This window comes from Mirounga leonina, unplaced genomic scaffold (genome assembly GCF_011800145.1).
Source record: "Mirounga leonina isolate KUSES-001 unplaced genomic scaffold, KU_Mleo_1.0 Mir_168, whole genome shotgun sequence".
Lineage (NCBI taxonomy): Eukaryota > Metazoa > Chordata > Mammalia > Carnivora > Phocidae > Mirounga > Mirounga leonina.
In genome coordinates this window covers 42,885,005-42,903,732 of record NW_023270426.1, presented here as the reverse complement: position 1 = coordinate 42,903,732, position 18,728 = coordinate 42,885,005, and the positions used below count along the sequence as shown (strand labels likewise).

The following is an 18,728-nucleotide window of genomic DNA, read 5'->3' as shown; positions in this document are numbered from 1 at the left end:
ATAAAATCTTAAAAGAAATGGAGGGCGCCTGGGTGGCTCAGTTGGTTAAGCGACTGCCTTCGGCTCAGGTCATGATCCTGGAGTCCCGGGATCGAGTCCCGCATCGGGCTCCCTGCTCGGCAGGGAGTCTGCTTCTCCCTCTGACCCTCCTCCCTCTCATGCTCTCTGTCTCTCATTCTCTCTCGCAAATAAATAAAATCTTAAAAAAAAATTAAAAAAAAGAAAAAGGAACCTTGCTAGAGTCTAAGACAACTAGTATGATTTCCCTCAAGCCAAGTTGAATCAAAAATTTCCATGGCCAAGTGACTCTGCCAGGACATTATGCCAAGGACATTTCATATGTGAGATCTCATCCTTATAAAGGTCCTGTGAGGTCATAATCACTCCCATTTTGCAGCTGAGGAAATCAAGGCTCAAGCTAGAAAGTGGCAGATCCAAGACTTGCACTTAAAAGTGTCCAATGAAGCCCTACTGAGTGTCCCAGAATTATCCTTCCTCATTTCTTTTTGTGAAATACTCCCATCTTCTCAAAGCTCCTATTTCAAGTAGCCATTCTAACTAAAAGGTGGCCGACAGGCCACTTCTTAGCGAAGTGATAAAGACTGTAAATCACAAGTCGTTCCCCTCACTGCAACTCTAGACAAGGGCCTTGGAGGAAGTTAGAAGGTGAGCCAAGAAAGTGAATCTCAAGCGGTGGGATTTCACTGATTGTGGAAAACAATGGGAGGGGGCAGAGGGTAATATCAAGCTGTAGTTTCTTCCTGGTGGCCATTTAATACGCAGTGGTAGTGCCTGTAACTTGCCTATTTGTAGGGTCATTCTGAATTCCTAGAATTATTCAAATAGCTCATTTAGTTTCTGATCCTGTTTTCCAAGTATCTTAGCAAGAAGTCTCCTTTACTTGTTCCACTTTAGAGTTGACAGGGAGCTTTGCTCTCACTTGATCTTCCTGCACTCCATTCCACAAGCAGGCCAACTGAGAATGTATGCTCAGACATGGCCTCTGGTTCTTGGGGTACAGGATCCTTGATGCCTTGCTCTCTCTTCCACCTCCATCCATTGATGTGAATTATCATCCAGGTGTTATACTGTGAGAATCAGAAGGTATGGCAGAGAGAAGACAAGTTTTTCAGGAGCAAAACGGTTAGGGTTTTGCTCAGGGATTAGACAGGGTACAGGTTATGGTTAATGCAGGGAGTACCCACTGGGGCCAGTCAGAACCCACAGTAGGGCTTTTAGCAGAGAAGCCTGAAGATAGGGAATTGGTTAAACATGTTTTAGGAAAAGGAAAAAGGGAGCACTGCGGTAACACAGAGGTAAGAATTGCATGAAGCAGCGGCCACTCCCAGGGCTGGGGAACAAAGGGAAGGGGTGAGGTTGATCTGAACCCTGAGCCTCGGAGGAGGTCTCCCAGAGCTGGGACTCAGACCTCTGAGGAGGGGGCTACCACCAGCTACAGATACCTCAGCAGCTCAGGGCTGAGGCTCTGGGGCTGGGAGGGATAAGGCTGCTTCTGAATGGGGCACAAAGAGGCAGGAGATTGGAACCAGGTGCCCCCTTCTGGGATGAGGGGCCAGCCAGTGTTGGGTTGATGCTAACAGGAACAAGAAGTGAACAGGAAGGAGAGTGTGGCATCTCCTGACTTCTACGTTGCAGTTTCCTTCTAGTGCCCCCTATTGGTAGAGTTGAATATAGAGCCACCTGGGGGACAAATGGGGTTGGTTGGCAGTGCTCCAGCCCCAGCATCACTGAGCAGAGTCTAAGGGGCTGGGTTTTGGAGCCGAGAAACAATGTCTTAAAGACCGGCACATGGGGTGAATAATTATGTATGGTAGCCAGTAAATCACTAACTTAAAGGAGCTTCAAACATGGTGTTTGAAGAGTAAGAGACTGTCTAGTGCAGTGTTGCTACCTCCGTGTATCTGGGTACTTTCACTGTTGTGAATATTAACCATGGTGTGTGTGTGTGTGTGTGTGTGTGTGTGTGTGTTTAAGGATTAGGAAGGGGGCTTGGCCTTTTTCACATCTGCAGGAGTCCACTCCATCATGCTGGGAATAAACACTATCACTCTCCTCTGAGTTAATGAGACTCCAAAATAAATGTTTTCCTTTAGATTACACCTTGTAATTTATGATTCAGCCCCAGAAAAGAAACTTTAGTGTATTGGGAAATGGGAAAAGAAGAGGGTGTACTCAAAGAAACTTAATGGGGGACAGAGCTGGAAGGATTTGGAGTAAGGACAAACCCAATTGCCAGTAAACCTCAGCTAAGCTTCATGTCTCCAAATCTTAGAAGCAAGCTAATGGCTTACAGTTCTCTAGTCTTGCTTACATAGTTCCAGGAAGACAAGCAGCTCACAGCCCAGAAAGCTTAGTAACTGAACTTTACATAACACCTGGGAACATAAGAGAATATGTGTGGGGAAGTGATGATGGGGCCATTTGCAGGTTGAAGTTAGCGCCTGGAAATTGTTCATCACCTGCTCAGCAGGCAGAACCACTGGAAACTAAATTGATGGTGATTATGCAAGAGAGGTAAATGGGAGCAGAATAAACACCATGTGAAAGGCATTATAACTGTTGAATGAATTAGAACTGCGGGGCAACTTCGTGTTCCTTGCCTGGGTCTTGTTCAGCTCTCCCTCATCAAACCCTGGTTAAATGGGAGCCCACCACAAGGAGAACAAAGTGTAAAATTGCAAGTGCACTGTTTGATACACTCCCACATGGCACCAAAATAGATAAGTGTTGATCTCATCAACAACATTATCTGCTGGCTGTGTTGTCCCCTGGTACCGAAAATTATCAGCGATAGAGGGAAATCAGAGTAGCCAAAAAATTTTCCAAGTAGACTGTTCATCTCATTCTGTCTGAGGGATTCCTGTTGGCAGCACCTAAGGGTTAAAATAGGTGAAGGCATAACGAAATTCATTTAACAGAAAGACTAAAGAGCTTGGGCTCTGGAGTCAGATGAACCTGGTTTCATTCTCTTTTTCCCTGCACTTACTGTGTGTCTGTGATCTTGAGCAAATGACTTAATCTAAACCTCAGTGTCTTCATCTTTAAAGTGGGGATCATTCTGTTCCTTCTCTTGCAGTGCCTTTGTGAAGACCAAACGAGATGATGCAAATAACATGTTCAACAGAGTTCTTGGCGCAAAGTAAGTGCTCAAGAGATGTTGCTGTTCTATAATTATTATTATTGCTATTAATATTAGTACTCAATGAAAACTTACTATATACTAAGTGGAAGCCTCTACAGATAGAAAGATGAATTAGACCTAGTCTCTGCTGCTAGAGAGCTCGCAACCTCTTGCAAAAAGGTGTTTGAGAGCCTTTATTGAGGGAAAATGGTCCAGCTCAGGTGGTGGTGTGGGGATTGGCCCTGGGGGATTTTCATGCGTAAGACAAACAGCAGGGCATGGGGAAGGAGAGCTGTGGATGTAAGGAGAAGGCTGAAAGCAGGAAGGGAGCCTGCGTGTGCAAGGGCTGACTGGGAGTGACCGAGGAAGTAGGAAGAGCTGATTTAGAGAGAACATCCTCTTCCTCTACCTTTGGCTCCCAGTCTTAGGAACCCACAGGACTGGATGAGTGTAAGGGACATTCTGCCTCTAACTCCCGACTTGGATAAATGGTGCAGTGCTATTGAGCGAACGACAGGGGCCCTGTTAGATGTCATTATGAAATGTGGTGAATTTGTGTCATATTGACAACCCTCTTGCTGTTAAATGGCTAGCCACTTGTTACTGAAATTGATGATCAAGGAAAAAGTGTGAGATGGGTTGATTGCAAAATTGTTGGAAAGACCACGGCCGACAGAAACTACTCAATCCTTGGGTTAGGAATGAGCAGGTGGGCCTCCTCTGGGCCTGTCAGCAGACCTTGCTAGGTCCCTTATTCCTCATGACAAATAGGCTCTCAGTATCTCCCGTGAAGAGAAACAGGGTGGCCTGGTAAAAGGCCCCTTGAAAGATTTAAATGTGCTATCTTGTAGGAGATGAAGGGTGGCGGGACCCTGAAGGCCACAGAGGCAACAGCTGCATGCTGCCAAGATTTAATACACATACAGGTTATTTTGGGGGCCATCTAGACCTTCCCTGATAAAAGGAAATAAAGAATCTGTCAATTAAAAGAGTTATTAATTTTTCTGTCTTGCGACAGAATATTAAATCTCAGTTAACATATGTGTTTACCTGACTGGGTTTCTGTGCAATTGCTAGTGTTCAGCTCTCAGCACTCCCTTATCTTTAGTGAGTCCCTTGCAAATTTTGTGAGAGCTTTTAGGGTTGATAGGCAATCACTATTCTCTTCCATGTTATTACAGAAATTTGATAAACCACCGGATTTAAAAACCCCATGAAATGCCACCCCAGCAAAAGGGAGACCATGGCTTTTGGGGTATACATTTTCTTTTTTGTACAAACACATTTTTTTTTTCTTATATGGAGTCTGCTATTTTGGGTTGACATGTGCAAACAGACGAAAGAAAGCTTAATCTTAGGTTTAAAAAAAAAAAGCCACTAAATGGTTTATATTTTAGTGAGCCAGTAAAATCCAGAAGTTTTCCTTCTGGATAAAAACTCTTATTTCCAGAAATAAAAAAATTGGATCATTTTCCTTGTGTTCTCTCTAAATTGGTTTGGCTCTTGGACAAGGAGTGGCATTTGTGAGGTTTATAGTAAATTCATTCATGGGACACTGGAGCCTGCTGTAAGATATCCCAGAGTCCATGCCATGAGGAAGCTATGGATGAAATACCTTATAATTCAGTCATTTTCAGATCTCATTTTAGTGCTGTGGTGACCAAAGCCCACTGAAAGGAGTTCATTAAGAGGCTTTTATAAACATATATGCTCCAGTGGCAGGTTTGCCCACAAAATGGAGAGATGTATCACAGAAAGTCAAGTTCTAGGATGACATTAAAATTCATTCAGCACATCACACAATTTTATCAAATATTTCCATTGGCCCTGTTTTGGATAACTTTGGATTCATTTATTTATTTATGGAGTAATTAGGCTTAATTGCAAATGTTTAAATACTAATTAAAAATTTAAAAAATTGTTTCCAGAAAGCAGTAGTTGATCTAAAAGAGGATGCTATCTCTAACATTAAGGAAAATGACTATGTTGGCTAGAACATCAAAAATTCACCCACTGCCAAGTATGCCTGGCTTAGAGCAGAGCTTTTTTAGGAAACTTACTGTCTCTGGCTCTTCTGATCATCTTCTCTCTCCTTTTTCTCCTCAAATGTCCTTTCTCTCCTGTCTAGAATGCCCTGTTGTGTCTCCCCTGAGGGTCTGGGTCCCTGGACTTGTCCATTTAGGTTAGTTTATTTTCCCTCAAATTTCTTCTGCTTAAAATCCTTTATTATGATAATCTGCTTCTCCACTGTTGGTCTATAAAAGTTCTGTTCCTTGGTATTGACGAGGTAGGGGATGGGCCTAGGTTGGACTTGGGAATGTAAAGATATGGATATAATGATAATAACAAAATCATGGTTATGACTACTACTTATTACTTCATTAATAGCAGCTTTATGGCAGCATTTGTACAATGGCAACTGAAAATACTCTGTATGTACATCAGTAGTGGGAATGATGAATATATTGGGGTGCACTTATACTGTGGAATGTGGTATGGCTATTAAAATTAAGTTAGATATACATGTATTGACCAGAAAAGATGGCCAGATTTTTTTTTAGTTTTTTTTGAAGGTTAATTTCAACATCATGTGTGTAGTATATATTAGAGTAAAAGAAAAGAAAATAGGGCGCCTGGGTGGCTCAGTTGGTTGAGCGACTGCCTTCGGCTCAGGCCATGATCCTGGAGTCCCTGGATCGAGTCCCGCATCAGGCTCCCTGCTCGGCGGGGAGTCTGCTTCTCCCTCTGACCCTCCCGACCCTCCCCCCTCTCATGCTCTCTCTCTGTCTCTCTCTCAAATAAATAAATAAAATCTTAAAAAAAGAAAAGAAAAGAAAATATCTTTAAATATGCATTTTTGTTTTATGAATTTGTATAAGTGCAGAGAATGGTGTGAAAAGATGCACACCACACTTTATATTGGCAACATCTGGGAATGAATAGAGGGCTGAGAAGAAGATTATGAACTTAAAAACTCATCTCTGTATTTTTTACTGGTTACAATAAGTGTGTAATTTTGTAATTAAAAATCCAATCAGGTTTAAGATGAAACCTAATATTTAATGAGTTCTTCCTATGGGAAATCACTACACTAGACTAATAGATTCTAAGAATCCTAATAACTCTGTAGGTAGGTACTGATACAGTTTCTACCTTATAGGTGAGGAAATTGAAGGCTAGAGAAGTACCCTGTCCAAGTTCACTGAGTGACAGAACATAATTTGTCATATATCCACGTGTCTGGAAACTGGAGATCATCTGAGGAGAGTTTAGGGGAAAGCACCAACAGACATGAAATTTTTATTTTCTCTTTAAAAATTTTAAGAATTATTTTAAATAAATGAAATTTTATTTTTAAATAAAAATTTATTTAACATTTTATTAAAAATTTAAAGAAAATAAATAAAATACAATTTTAATTTAAAAATGTTTATTTCTTACTGAGGTATAATTGATGTACAGTATCCTATTAGTTTCAGGTATGTATCATAGTGATTTGATATTTATGTATATTACAAAACGATACCCATGGTAAGTGTAGTTTATATCTGTCACCATACAAAGTTATAGAATATTACTGACTGCATTTCCTATGCTGTATATTACTTCCCCATGACTTTTTTACTGTATAGCTGGAAGTTAGCTTCCATGTGGAATATCCATACAATGGAATGTTATTAGGCACTAAAAAGGACTACAGTACGATACCATGGTACAGCATGGTTCAACCTTGAAAACATTATTCTAAGTGAAGGAGGTTAGACACAAGGACACAAGAGACCACATGCTATGTGATTCCATATATCTGAAATGCCCAGAATGAACACATCTATGGAGACAGAAAGTAGACTAATGGCTACCTAGGCCCCAGGGGACAAGGGATCTGGGAAAGACTGCAAATGGGTAGAGTTTCTTTTTGCAGGGACAGAAATGTTCTAAAATTAAATTGTGGGGATGGTTGCACAACCCTGTGAATATACTAAAACCCATTGAATTGCACACTTTAAGTGGTTGAATGGGATCGTTATGTGAGTTACATCTCAATAAAGTTATTATAAAACATAGCTCCCTTTATAAACATCCTTTAATGGACAGAACATTCTTGTAGACCCTTCTGCCTAGATTGTCCTGGATTCTCTTGGCAGAGGACAGGACTCCTTTATAATCTGATTTATAAATCAGATTGCTCTGGTTTATAGGCATTCAAGGAAACCTGCAAGAAAATGGTAATAGAACAAATGCTCCCAAGGTCTTAATTTTTTTTTTTTTTTTTTTTTTTTTTGTGGCTTTGGAGTCATGTTCAAGAAGCTTGCATAGATCTCTCTACTTCCTTATAATGATCTCCTCAGTAGTCTCTTTTTAAGTCAAAGGCTGCTTCAATTTTGATGAGGTTGTCAAATCCCACCTGGAGTTTTGAGAAGTCCTGGCTCTGGGGTTTATCATTATTTCTTCTTTCAGCCAGATTTTTCTCCCCAACAGCTTCAAACAAATTCAATTTCTCAGTTACTGTCTTTTAAGCTTGTCATTCTTTTCACTTACTCTTTCCTCTGTACAGGTTCAATTTTGAGTTTTCAGTTGCCCAAACACTACTAACAACAGCTATTTTGTTTTATTAGTAAAATAGTTATAGCTACAATGGTTTTTAAAAATTAAAAATAAATTACTACTAGCAACAGGTTAAAATTACTCTCAGAAACTTTCTGTTATGTCTGTTACGATAGTCACTCTTACCATTTGGGTAACAACTCACAGTGCCACTACTGAGATGACTGGAAAAAATAAAAACCTCAATATGCTAATGAGGATGACTTGTCAAAAAGTCCAACAAATATTTATTGAGTGTAGATTATGTTTAGGACACTGGGATTTTTATGGGAGATAGAAAACCTGTTAGGAACTGAAACTCTTTTAGGGGAGATCAGGCTTGAGAGACTATAAGGTTGAGAAACAATGGAAGAGTTAGCAATAAATACCCCCAATGCTAGAATTCTTAACTGTTCTAAGTATAAAAGGGGCCTTTGTTAATTCATTATGAAACAACTGTTTATTCAGCACCCCTCTTTTAAATTTTTATTTTAATTTATTTTAATTTTTTTAAAATTTAATTTTATTATGTTATGTTAGTCACCATACAATACATCATTAGTTTTTGATGTAGTGTTCCATGATTCATTGTTTGCGTATAACGCCCAGTGCTCCATGCAGTACATGCCCTCCTTAATACCCATCACCAGTCTAACCAATCTCCCCCACCCCCCTCCCCTCTAAAACCCTTAGTTTGTTTCTCGGAGTCCATAGTCTCTCATGGTTCGTCTCCCCATCCAATTTCCCCCCCTTCATTTTTCCCTTCCTTCTCCTAATAATTGACTTTCTCTGCTTCACTTATTTCACTTAGCATAATCTCCTCCAGTCCCATCCATGTGGATGTAAAAGTTGGGAATTCATCCTTTCTGATGGCTGAGTAATATTCCATTGTATATATGGGCCACATCTTCTTTATCCATTCATCTGTTGAAGGGCATCTCGGCTCTTTCCACAGTTTGGCTATTGCAGACATTGCTGTTATGAAAATTGGGGTGCATATGGCCCTTCTTTTCACTACATCTGGGTCTTTGGGGTAAATACCCACTAGTGCAATTGCTGGGTTCAGCATTTCTTTTATGCAAGCTCTTAGGGGTGAAGCTGATCCTTTGTGGGGTTGGAAGCTTGATGAGGGCGCCCTCTCTCTCCTTTTCCAGGAAGTAGCATCGAAAACTTCTAAGCCTCAGTGAGTTTCCAATCCATGAGAGAACAGGCATGGGTACAGTGACTCCACTATGACTCTACTCCAGTCCCTTAGACCCAGGCATGAGGTCTCCTGCCCTGGGCCCTGCCTTTCAACGACCCCATATTAGCTGCCTCTGTGGAGGGAGGAGCCAGTGGGGCCATGGGGAGGTGCCCACCCAGCATCCACACCATCTTGCTCTAGACACTATGAGTACTGGGGCCCTGGACTTCCCTGCCCAGATGGCTCAAGTCAGCTTCCAGGACCTGTGCAGGTTGCTAGCCTGGGTCCACCTATGCTGCTGGTGTGAGCATCTCTGGGCAAGAGAAGGAGGGGCGGTGTCAAAGGGCAGCTCTTTGTAAGTAAGTGAATGTGGACAGAGCTTGGAAGTTCAGGTTGGGGTGCTTATAAGCATGTGTATAAGGTGCATCGTGATATAAGAAAAGAAGGGGAGTGGGCCACAGGCCAGAAGCTGACTCTTCCCACCCACCTGGTTCTGCACTAGAACTTGGAGGAGTTAGAGAATTTTAAATTTCTAGAATTTAAAATTAGTGTTATGATAGAGGGAGGAGCAACACCTTATGATAAGGCAGCTTCATAGGAGGGCTGACATCTGCCTTGGGCTTTGAAAGATCTGTTTAATCAGTATTTTCCAGCACCTACTACTTACTTGTAGTAGGCACATTCCTAGGCACTGAGATACCTAGAGAGATCTGCTGTTGTCCTTGCCAGCAGGGAATGTGCAATCTAATAAAGATTGAGATTTGGAAACAAAAACTGCCATGAAGTAAGTTAGGCCCCAAAGTGGAGATTCTATAGCGTGTACCGGGGACACATAGCTCTTCCTGGGAGGTAATCTGTCAAGGCTTCACAGAAGTCTTTGATTTGCATCCAGATTTGGGTCTTTGATTTGGTTCCAGAAGACTGAGTAGGAGTTTTCAAGTAGATAGGAGGATAACTGAAAACCATTCCGGGCAGAAGAGAATAGCATCCCTTTCTGGTGTGGTATGATTGAGGAACTGCATGTAGTTTGGGATGGGTTATAGTGTAGCCTTTCTGTATGGAGAGAGTGATCAATGATATTTATTCTTCAGTGTATTAAGCAGCTACTTTGGTCAGGCACTACGAGTTCTAGACTAAGCCTGGGTAGAGGTTAGAGAGGATGGATGGTTTGATATTTGATATCATTTGATATGATAAAGAGTTTGCAATTTATCCAGAAAGCTATGGGAACTATTAGAGTTATTTAAGTAAGAAACTAGAGGAAAGACAAGATAGGAGACTACTGTAATAGTCCAGGCAAAAGATGAGGATGGCAGTGTCATTGGGGGCTCAGAGGGGAGGGGAAATAATACACATGACTTATCCAGTCGATATAGTAAAAAGAGGAAAGGCTAGAATTAGTACTTTCAGGTTGTAAGGACCAGCATTGTGTGTGGTGATGGCTATTTATTAGGCTAGGATGAACAACATGTTTAGTCAGAGCGAGAATGGTGAGTATTAGATTCTGTTTTGGATATACTGAGTCACTGAGGTCAGATAACCATATAGAAATGTCTAATGGGCATTTGGAACTATGAACCCAAGCTCAGATAAGAACTGTGAACTGAGTATGTAGATTTGTGAACATAGACACAATAGAAAAAACCCTACGGGACTAGATGAAATTGTGCATTTATTAAGTACCCAGTGCATACCAGGAATTGTATCAGGTTCTGGGGGTATGCCAGTTAAATAAGGCACTATTTCTTTTAAGTATCTTATGGTTTATGTGGAATTCAGAGGGTTGGATAGAGCCAAAATTATGTTCTGTAGGGAAGATTGAATCTTAAATAAGTGTTTTATTTTTTGTTTGTTTTCCAGATTCAAAGAAGTTGGATATATAAAGAGAAAGGAGGATTTTATGAGCTAGAGGAGAATGTTTAGATGGAATGACTGTTAATACTGGTAGGATAGATGGTGGTGTTTAGAGAAGGGGGCATCAGGTTTAATCATTTAGGACATGGAGATAAGGCCCTGTGTGAACCGCGGGAATAGCTGCTGATGTGCTGAGCGAGAGGGAGTGATGGAGTCCCAAAAGGCTTAGGAAGGAGTTGGGTGACCCAAAGTCCTAGAAGATGGCACAGGTTGTGGTGCACTCATCCTCACTGGATATCACTGGAGAGCCCCTGGAGGTGAATGGGAGATGACGTCAAGGAAAGGTAAAGGTGGCAAAGCTAACCTCCATGAGTTTCCAAGGCAGAGTGGGTTTCATTGAAGGCAGGAAGGATCAGTGATGACTTGGGGAAAAGCTTACATTACTATTAGTTTTCATAGTATCTGTTGGAGATGGTTATATGGACTTGGGGCTAACATTCCATAATGTCATTCCATGGTGATGAGGACATTTGTTTGCCAAGGAAATTGCATAAGGATTGGTGGAAAGAATTGGGAGGTAGGTCAACTTTAGGGGCTAGGTCATTGGACAGGAGGCTCAGAGCAATATTGGGAGAGGGTTTGGCAATGGCCTTGAATTTCAGGTGGTGACAGGCAAGGGGGAATGCATAGTTTCATCCTGGCTCTGAAACATTCAGAACACTGTCACAAAGTGATAAAACACAAATATGGCATTTTGGAATGGGATTTTATGTTGAAATTTTTCAGTGATAAAACTCAGGTAATGGAGTGCCATTGTTGCCACAAATCTGTTTCTCTTGCTTGTCTGTGAATCTGGGTAGGACCCCCTTGAAAATAAATGCTATTTTGGGAATGTTGAGGGTGTCATTTTCTCCTCTCCATCCAAAAGGACATAGAGCATTCCAGGAAGAGGGATTGCCAGAAGTGCAAGCATAGAGATGTGAAATTGTGTGGGAGTTTGGGAATTGATGAGTTGTAGGGCTCAGAGATTGAGGAGATGAAGACTGAAACTGAAGAAGGTAGAGGGTTCTGGAAGGGCCTTGAATGTCACACAGAGGAATTGGTTTTATTCTGCAGTAAAAGAGGACTGACATGAACAGCAGTTCTGTGGTTTGTAAATGTAGAGAAATGGGGACAATGTAGAGGTGGGACAGCCAGGAATAGACAGGGCTGTCAAGAGGCCACTCGATGCTATAGGCCACTCAATAATGAAGAACACATGGTACTTGCCTTTGAGGTGATTTTAAACTAGTCAAATGGAACAAAGACTATAACTAGTTACAAGGTAGAATGTGATAATGTGAAAAGAGAGATTTAAAATACCATCCTGACCAGAGGAAGGGAATCAGGAGATTCTTAATGAAGGAGGTGGCCTATGGTTTACACATGACAGGGAGGCAAGGTTTTGATTTGTGGTAATGAAAGGCAGAAAGAAGGTATTTTGGCCCAAAGTATAGAATGTGTTTGAGGGAAGAAAGACAGGTCCATTTAGTTTGTAGCAGGCATTCTTTTTTTTTTTTTTTTAAGATTTTATTTATTTATTTGACAGAGAGAGACACAGCGAGAGAGGGAACACAAGCAGGGGGGAGTGGGAGAGGGAGAAGCAGGCTACCCGCCAAGCAGGGAGCCCAATGCGGGGCTCGATCCCAGGGCCTTGGGATCGTGACCTGAGCCAAAGGCAGACACTTAATGGCTGAGCCACCCAGGTGCCCCTGTAGCAGGCATTCTTTACTGTTTTTTGTGCCATTGATCTGTGTGGCAGTCTGGTGAAGCCTATGGCCTCCTAAGTATAATATTTTATATGTATAAATTAAAATAATAAGATTGCAAAGGAAAACAATTGTACTAAAGTCATCAATAAAGTAAATACATTTGCATTTAGTAATATATACATTTTATATAGCAATAGTAATAATATATAGTATAATATATACATTTTATTAACAATATAATAACAAGCTCTAGCAGCAATCTAATAATGACTATAATTCCAAGTTGATGAGCTTAGGTGATATTTTGGGATATCTGCAACAACTGTAATGTGGTATGAGAATATCTGAGATCTCAACTGTTGACAAAATTACTAGTGCTGTTAATAAATACTGGTGGTTTGGTGCCTACAGTCATACCTGAAGAAAGTACAAAGTTCATATACTCTGTAAATTCTATCCATAGATACCTGGGGAATCATGGTCCCCAGTTAAGAAGTCCTATAGAAAATGGGGTTCAGCAAAGTAATATACCACAGTGTTGTTCTAAGTCATGAGTTCTTCCAGGGCTTTAAGATAGTATTTGATTTACAAGATCAAGATTTATTCAACACCTTATTCAAGGACCATGCTTACTGAGTAAACCAAGAACACCCACGATGTTGCAGTTTTTTAGGTCACCTATATGTTTTGCCCTCTGTTGCCTAAGAAGACCTCTTGACTGTATTTGCAGAATGAGGAGAGCGATCTTCCCAAATTTGCAGAAGGGCATCAAGTGCAAGGTGTAGAACAGAGGTCTGAGTAGCCTATGCGGTCAGTGGCACAGTGTGCTCTTTGTCTTCCAAACCTGGGGGAGGAGGTGGAGAACAGGAGAGATGCTGCTTGTTGTCCTGGAACAAGGGGCTGGTCCTGGACCTTTTTGTTTGGGGCTGCTTAGCTATTTGTTAGTTGGAAAAATCTTAGTAAAACACAGATGGAGCAGTTAGATGGACAGATGGAAGGACAAAATAAGCAGAAGGAAAAAGTGAGCCGGGCATTAGAAAGGCTTTTTTGGTGGAAGGTGTGTCCGAAGGGCCCAGTCTTCAGCAATGAGATTTTCCTCTGTGCCTGGGGCTCAGTGTGGATGACTGTCTTTTGGTTTTGGAATATGACAAAAGCTGCGGATATGGCTGCTTACTTTAGGAACAAATAAGGGCCCCTTTGTTTTCAGCAAAGTGGGAACAAAGGGGCTTTACGTACGTGGCTTTAGTCATAGCCTGAACACACAGAACGGGAAACCCTGGACACTGGGAGCTCCTGAGACACAGAGAAAACAGACCTTTTTAGCCTTCTACTTCATCCTTTCTTCCCTGGGCAGTGTGAGTCGACAGCAATGTGGTGAGCATTGTGCTCGTGAAATTCACTCTTTATTCACTTTATGACTGCTGTTCCTTGTACCTCCTGGCCCCTGGGGATACCTAGCATGGCTTTGAGTTCAAAGACCTCAGGGCATCCCAGCTAGGTGCTTCATGGTTCTTGTCATTCCCCATAGATGCCCATGCTCACAAAAAATGTCAGCTATACCAGTCACTGCACAAAGGACTGATTCTCGCTGCAAAGGCAGAGTGGAAACATCTGATGTTGTAGCCAGCCATCTGGCTACCTTTGGGGACTGAACATGCATATTAATTTAATCTTTTGTTTATTACCTAGTTCACTCTCAAACATGTAGGTGGTGTTAATTGCAATGTTTGTTAAGCAGCCTCCCCACTGCAGTCCATCCTTTCAATCCCAATCGTTGGGCAATTACTGCTACTAATATACTTCTGTTGAGTGTACCAACAAGCAGGGTGGACTGCCTGTGCCTGTTTCTCTTGGATGATGATCAGTCAGTCAGCTTTTCTGGCTCTTTATGATGTAAAGAGGAACTATATTATTAAAACGTTTAATTTTCTAAAGTGAAGAAATTCAAAAGGAGTTTCTTGGGAAAGTGGAGTGCATTGAAGGAATAGTACCGTCTGCAACTCATTTACATAAAAGGTATAAAAGATTTGGGTAGGTCAGATTTTCACTGGACTTATAGCCAAAATAAAGTCCTAAGACAGATAGTTTGGCCTGTCTTAAATGGATTCTAGTCACTAGTTTGCAACATTAGTACACTCAAAGACCACATGGCCCATAAATATCCTTTTTCTGCTTGCCAAGGAAATGAACAAGCCAGACCGACAATCTAGTCTTGACAGGGGCACCTGTGTTATATTGACTTCTCCTTTTTCTTCTTCTAATAACACATGAACTACCAACTACAAAGGAAAGTAGCATCTGATTCTACAAAGCAGGAAGTCAAGGAGAGAGATAATGGCTGGTTAACCAGATCACCATATATTCTACATTGGTCCCTAATTCCTCTTTCAACCAGGACAGGAAGTTGTCCCTGCAAATGCGAGGTAGAAAGATTTTTCTATCTCAGAAAGTGACTTGGAAGAAGGTACAGAGATAGGAATGGAAAAGAAATATAAAGAAGCAAAATTTTAGGGTAAAACTCTGATATATGATATTCTTTCGTGATTTTTCTTTAACTGACATTTCAATGATATGTGATAGAGAAATCTATTTGTAATTCCCAATCCTAATCTTTCAGGGTATAGAGTTGACCCAGAATGGGAAGCGAAAAGAAAATGGGAAAAGTTAGGGATTTTTAGAACTCCTTAAGGAACATAAAGTTTGAATCTCTCCCAGAACCAACATTTTGAAAAATAATCAGAGCTTTAAGCTTAGCATCTTTTTTAAAGAAAATAAAAGAAAAAATATATACACAAATACATCTTCTATTTTATTTGTTTGTAATGTCACAAAGATAGGTAGCTGGGTAGCCATTTGTCTTTCCATGGGTCTGCAGTCAATGCAAATTTCTAGGTTTCAGAAATAAAACACTGCTTTTCTTATCCTTACTCTCTGTGTCATGCAGGCTACACTGAGATATACATACTTTGAGTAGCTTAAAGGGAAACCAGGCTGGCAAAAATGTAATCTGGTGACTTAACATTGTTTTCATGTTTTGTAAGGACAAATTGAGTAAAAAAACCTAAGACAAGTAATATACAAACATGGATTCACTCTCTACAATGGGGACTGCTGGAGATGACTTTTTTTTTTTTTAAGATTTTATTTATTTGACAGAGCACAAGCAGAGGGAGATAGAGGGAGAAGCAGGCTCCCTGCTGAGCAAGGAGCCCGATGTGGGACTCGATCCCAGGATGCTGGGATCATGACCCAGGCTGAAGGCAGTCACTTAACTGACTGAGCCACCCAGGTGTCCCTGGAGAGCCCTACAAGAAATATCGAAAGGGGTCTTCTTTTAGAATGACTTTTAGAATAAATTTTTGGCTATTTTACATTTTGTTCCTAAATCCCCTAACATTGTGACTTGCCAATAATTTTTATCAGATTAGTTTGGAAATTAAAACCATTCACTTTCTTTTTCTTTTCTTTTTTTTGCCAAGTAGAAAATCTGAAGCATGTAGCATGTTATATTGCAAATAATGGACATCTAATAAATGCTTGTTGCATAGATGTCAAGCTCAGCACTGAAATCTTGTGACTTTCTCCTGACTCTGGGCATGTTTATAAGCACACCATATATTTTAATAATAATTACCTTTCTCACAAAGTGCATTCACATATATTCCTCGTAGCATTATTATTATTTCTTTTTACTTAGAAGACCCCTTCAATATTTCTTGTAGGGTTCGTTTGGTGTTTGCAAATTCTTTTAGTTTTTATTTGTCCTGGAAGCTTTTTATCTCTCCTTCTATTTTCAGTGACAGCCTAGCTGGATATAGTATTCTTGGCTGCATATTCTTCTCGTTTAGTGCACTGAATATATCATGCCAGTCCTTTCTGGCCTGACAGGTCTCTGTGGATAGGTCTGCTGCCAATTTAACGTTTCTACCATTGTAGGTTACAGACCTCTTTTTTTTTTTTTTTAAAGTTTATTTATTTATTTGACAGAGAGAGACATAGCAAGAGAGGGAATACAAGCACGGAGAGTGGGAGAGGGAGAAGCAGGCCTCCCACCAAGCAGGGAGCCCAATGCGGGGCTTGATCCCAGGACCCTGGGACCATGACCTGAGCCAAAGGCAGATGCTTAACGACTGAGCCACCCAGGCACCCCAGGTTACAGACCTCTTGTCCCGAGCTGCTTTCAGGATTTTCTCTTTGTCTCTGAGACTTGTTAATTTTACTATTAGATGTCAGGGTGTTGACCTATTTTTATTGATTTTGAGGGGGGTTCTCTGTGCCTCCTGGATTTTGATGCCTGTTTCCTTCCCCACATTAGGGAAGTTCTCTGCTATAATTTGCTCCAATACACCTTCTGCCCCCCTCTCTCTTTTTTCTTCTTCTTCTTCTGGGATCCCAATTATTCTAATATTGTTTTGTCTTATGGTATCACTTACCTCTCGAATTCTCCGCTTGTGATCCAGTACTTGTTTATCTCTCTTTTTCTCAGTTTTTTTATTCTCCATCATTTTGTCTTCTATATCACTAATTCTCTCTTCTGCCTCATTTATCCTAGCAGTTAGAGCCTCCATTTTTTTTTTAAAGATTTTATTTATTTATTTGATAGAGTGAGAGAGCACAAGCAGGGGGAACAGTAGAGGGAGAGGGAGAAGCAGGCTCCCCGCCAAGCAGGGAGCCCGATGCGGGGCTCGATCCCAGGACCCTGGGATCATGACCTGAGCCGAAGGCAGATGCTTAACCATCTGAGCCACCCAGGCGTCCTAGAGCCTCCATTTTTGATTGCACCTCATTAATAGCCTTTTTGATTTCAACTTGGTTAGATTTTAGTTCATTTATTTCTCCAGAAAGGGATTCTCTAGTATTTTCTATCCTTTTTCCAAGCCCAGCTAGTATCTTTATAATTATCATTCTGAACTCTGGTTCTGACATCTTACTAATGTCAGTATTGATTAGGTCCCTGGCAGTTGGTACTGCCTCTTGTTCTTTTTTTTGAGGTGAGTTTTTCTGTTTTGTCATTTTGTCCAGAGAAGAATAGATGAATGAGAGAACAAAATGCTAAAAGGGTAACAATGACCCCAGAAAAATATGCACTAAACAAATCAGAAGAGATCCAAAACCGGGGGGAAAAGAAAGGGGGAAAAAAAAAAAGAAGAATATGATCAGGCTGGTGAACAGAACAGAGCCACACACTAGATTTTGGGTGTATTTTGGTATGTTAGAAAAAACTGGCTCTCAAAATTTTAAAGAAAGAAAAACTTATATATATACAAAAATAAGGTACATACGATGAAGGGATGGTGTATGACTGTAAAGATGAAAATTAAAAAAGATTTTAAAAAAGGAATTGAAAAAAGAAAGAAGAAAAATTAAAAAAAAAAAAAGGAGAGAATGTGATAAGGTGGGAGACTAGAACAAAGCCATACACTAGATTTAGGGTATATTTTGGTCTGTTAGAAGAAACTGTATCCCAAAATTTTAAAGAAAGAAAAATTTATATATATACAAAAAATAAGGTTAAATACAATGAAGGGATAGAATATGACTGTAAAAGTGAAAATTAAAAAAGATTTTAAAAAGGAATTGATAAAATATATGTTGGTTGAAAAGGAAAGAAGAACAATTAAAAAAAATAGAAAAAGAAAAAATAAAGAAAATTAAAAAAATTAACTTTGAAAGACTAAAGAATCATGGGAAAAAAGCCATGAATTCTCTGTGCTGTATTCCCCTAGTGCTGGAGTTTGCCGTTCTCATTGATCAGTAAACTTGGTGTTGGCTGGATGTTCTTGTGCATCTTCTGGGGGAGGGGCCTGTTGCAGTGATTCTCAAATGTCTTTGCCGGAGGCAGAATTGCCCTGCCCTTGCCGGGTCCAGGCTAAGTAATCTGCTTGGGTTTGCTCTCAGGAGCTTTTGTTCCCTGCAAACTTTCCGTACAGCTTTGGAGGACAAGAGTGAAAATGACGGCCTCCCAATCTCTGCCCCAGAGGAGCTGAGAACTTGGGGCCCCACTCCTCAGTGGGCCCCAGAGAAAAACAGTCAATCACTCCCATCTCCCTGGTCTCTGGCCGCACTCCATGCTCACCTGCCCCGCGACCGAGTGTTTCTGTCTCTGGCACCTGACCGCATGTAGAGTCTCCAAACCCAGCAGATCCCTGAGGTGCACTCCTGTGCCACTCCTCCCGGGGGAGAAAGGGGAGTCTCCCTGGATCTGCCGCTTGTT

The 18,728-nt window shown here is 40.9% G+C and overlaps 1 long non-coding RNA gene across 1 annotated transcript in view; it reads left to right on the top strand.

Annotated features, from left to right (window-relative positions):
* Positions 1-3,105: 3,105 nt before the first annotated feature.
* The window catches only part of LOC118016865, a 121,128-nt gene continuing 105,505 nt past the window's right edge, over positions 3,106-18,728 (top strand). The window contains exon 1 of the long non-coding RNA XR_004680952.1: positions 3,106-3,160. This is a non-coding gene — a long non-coding RNA (uncharacterized LOC118016865). The remainder of the gene's footprint in view (positions 3,161-18,728) is intronic.